This window comes from Hyaena hyaena, unplaced genomic scaffold (genome assembly GCF_003009895.1).
Source record: "Hyaena hyaena isolate Hyena2069 unplaced genomic scaffold, ASM300989v1 scaffold_1578, whole genome shotgun sequence".
NCBI lineage: Eukaryota > Metazoa > Chordata > Mammalia > Carnivora > Hyaenidae > Hyaena > Hyaena hyaena.
This window is the reverse complement of record NW_024082214.1, coordinates 11003-14767: the sequence shown is the minus strand read 5'-3', so window position 1 is coordinate 14767 and position 3765 is coordinate 11003. Positions and strand designations below refer to the sequence as shown.

Below are 3765 nucleotides of genomic sequence, written 5' to 3'. Positions count from 1 at the left end.
TGGAAACTTAGTACGCTGTTAATGGGGATACAAATTGATAAAGCCATTATGGAAAACACTCTGGAGTTTCCCCTAAAAATTAAAAATAGAACTACCATATGATTCAGCTGTCCCATTTCTGGATATTCATCCAAAGGATTTGAAGTCATGGTGTTGAAGACACCCCTGCATTCCTATGTTCATTGTAGCATTCTCATAGTCAAGATATGGAAACAACCTGGGTAAAAAAATGTATGATACATAAGTATAATGAAAAGTATATCATGGTGACTCTAGCTAACAATACTGTACTCTGTACTTGAAATGTCCGAAGAGGATAGACTCTAAGTTTTCCCACCATAAAAAAGGATAAGTAGGTGATGTGATGGATATGTTAGTAGTTAGCTTGATTTTGGTGATTTGTTCACAATGTATAAGCATATCAAGTCATCCAGTTGTACACCTTAAATATATTCAATGAAAATAAAGAAAAAATTTAAAAGACATAGTATCAGAAACACTAGCAGAGCAATTAGGCTAGAAAAAGAAGTAAAAGGTATACAAATTGGAAAGGAAGAAACAAAATTATCTCTTTGCAGATGACATGATTTTATATATAGAAAGCCTTTAAAATTCTAGAAGAAAAGAACAATTAGAAGAGAAATTAAAACTACAACGACAAACCAATTCAAAGTCATTAGGATGACTATTATTCTAAAATTAACAATACAGAAAATATTAACTTTTGACCAGAATGTGGGGAAACCACATTGCTGGTGAGAATTTTAAATGGTGCATCCAAAATAAAACAAATTATGGTGATTGTTCAAAAATCACACATAGAGATACCATATGACCTAATCATTCCACTTCCAGGTATATATTTGAAATTATTGAAATCAGGAACTTGAACAGATATTTCCACACAAATATTAATAGTAACGTTATCCATAATAGCCAAAAAGTGAAAACAACTTAATTACCGTCTATGAATGAATGGATAAACAAAATGTGGCACATACCCAGTGGAATAATATTCTGTATTAAAAATAAATTGGGATTCACTTTTTCAGAGCGGCCCAAGGGTCAGTGAGGTGACCACAGAGGCTCATAGGAATCATCTCTGGGGTTGCCATGAAGCTCTGGCTTGGGAGCCACAGGCATGCTGTATTCCAAGGCTGTGACCCAGGTGCTAAGCCAGGACAACACCAGAGGTGTCCAGAGAATGCTGCTGCTGAATAATGTGGGACCTCTGCTGGCCTACTCTTGTTATTGGGATAGGGACATCCAGGTCACCCACAGCCATTGCCAGAAAAACCTGGGCCACCTACAACCAAGCATTTAATAAAGACAACCTCAAATTCACCTTCCTGGACTGCATAGCGGGATGTGTAGCCATCAGCCGGGTGTCCAACCTTCTGCTGTGTATGTATGCCAAGGAGACCGTAGGCTTCAGAATGCTCAAGGCTAAGGCCCAGGCCTTGGTGAAGTACTGGGAGGATCCCTTTACAGGAGAAGCAGCATCCTTATGAGCCTTGGTTAAGGCTGGGGTCAGAAAAGGTAAATGACCATTTGGAGGGGCAGGGCCCCCTGATGAAACGTTCCTAGGCAGTGGGGCTAGGGTGAGACTTTGTTTTTTCCAAGAACAAGCTTGAACTCCTATCTTGAAAGAAAATGGAATTATGATACATGTTACAGCATGAATGCACCTTGAAAGTGTAATGCTAAGGAAAATAAACCAGATGCAAAATGACATATATTGTATAATACCACTTACACAAGGTACCTATGAGAGTAAAACTAACAGATAAAGAAAGTAGAAAGTGGTTACCAGGGGCTTGAGGGAGGGGTGATTGGGGATTTACTGTTTAACGTGTACAGAGTTTCAGTTTAAGTTGGTGAAAAGGTTCAGAAGATGGCTAGCTGTGATGGTTTCACAACAATGTGAATGTTATTAATACCATTGAATTGCACACTCAAAAATGGCTAAAAGTGTAAATTTTATGTTATGTGTGTATTTTGCCATGTTAAAAAAACTTCTGAGTCTTTACCCAGTTTCTCAATACATGCATATTTTTCATTAAAGTCATTGATATTAGGGTAGGCCAGCAGAGAAGGAGGAGTGGCTTGGAGGGAAAAATACCCTCCCAACAGTAAGAAAGGCTTTCCATTGACTTTTACTTTTAGCTTTCCTGTGGTGGCCAAGCTCAAGTAAATGAAATTCTCTTTGGTCCACCCAGAGTTTTTGTATCCTCCTATTGACACCATCTAATTCAACTTTGGGGCCCTTTGAAGGGGGTTGCAGAGTTTGCTGCCCTTTTACCATAATAATATCTTTTCCTCCTCTCCCACAGAGGAGAATGAACATCAAGCAAAGAACTTCTCATTGCAGTTTGTTTCAACCCTTCTCTTGTCAGTCACTCTCTATGTATTCATTAAAATGCAGGACAATTGGGACCTTTAATTACCCTCACTTACCACTGGGGATGAAAACATTCAATACTAGATCCTAGGGAGCTTTTTATATCCAATAAACCAGGACAAAGGGCCTTGTTCTTTTCTCTTTCAGAAAACCATGTCTTTGTCAACATTCCATTTTTGCCATCACAACTATCAAGAACTATGTAGGGTGTGTAATTTTGCTCTACTTTTAATTTAAAAGTTAGCCTGCCACAATATTATAGATGATGGAGAAGGCATGAGACTTCTGGGTCAGAGAAGTGACTTATTACTCAAAAAACCAGGGTGCGTGAGCTTTGTGTTTTTTCCCTCGTTTTCTTCTCCCTAAGTCCCCACACAGGTGATGCTGAATAGCCTAGGTAAAAGCCGTGCACACAGTGTGTTTGTATCACAGATGAGGAATCTTGAGTTTAGAAAAATCCAATCTTTTATAATGGGGGTATTATCAGTGATGCATAACATTTGCCCCAGGGAGAAATATGATCTTCATTATCCTGGACAGCAACAAATTCTGCCCTCTGTCCTGGAGGGAAACATTATATGTCCCTTCTAAGACTGTTCACTAAAAGTGAAATTTCTAATTTACTCATTTTAGCCACTCTGACTGGCGTGAGGTGGAACTCTAGATGCTGGCGAAGATGTGGAGAAACCGGCACCCTCCTACACTGTTGGTGGGAATGTAAACTGGTGCAGCCCCTCTGGAAAACAGTGTGGAGGTTCCTCAGGAAAATAACAATAGAACTCCCCTATGACCCAGCAATAGCACTGCTAGGAATTTACCCAAGGGATACAGAAATGCTGATGCATAGGAGCACATGTACCCCAATGTTCACAGCAGCACTCTCAACAATAGCTAAAACATGGAAAGACCCTAAGTGTCCATCAACAGATGAATGGATCAAGAAGATGTGGTTTATTTATACCATGGAATACTACATGGCAATGAGAAACAATGAAATCTGGCCATGTGTAGCAACATGGATGGACCTTGAGGGTGTTATGCTGAGCGAAATAAGTCAGGCAGAAAAGGACAGCGACCATGTTTGCACGTATAGGAGGATTAGGAGGAACTTGACGGAGGAACAAGGGGGAGAAGAAGGGGGGAAATGGTGGGGGAAATGGAGAGAGGCAAACCGTGAGAGACTCTTGAATGCTTACAAAAACAGGACTGATGGATGTGGAGGGGAGGGGGGGATGGGCATGGAGGAGGACACTTGTGGGGATGAGCACTTGGTGTTATGTGGAAACTAATTTGACAATAACCTATTTGTAAAAAAATTAATTAATTAATTAAAAAAAGTTTAAAATAAAAAGTAAAAGTGAAAT

The 3765-nt window shown here is 39.6% G+C and overlaps 1 pseudogene; it reads left to right on the top strand.

Moving 5' to 3' along the window:
* The first annotated feature begins 1141 nt into the window (after positions 1–1141).
* On the top strand, positions 1142–1511 carry LOC120226064 (annotated as a pseudogene).
* Positions 1512–3765: the final 2254 nt, after the last annotated feature.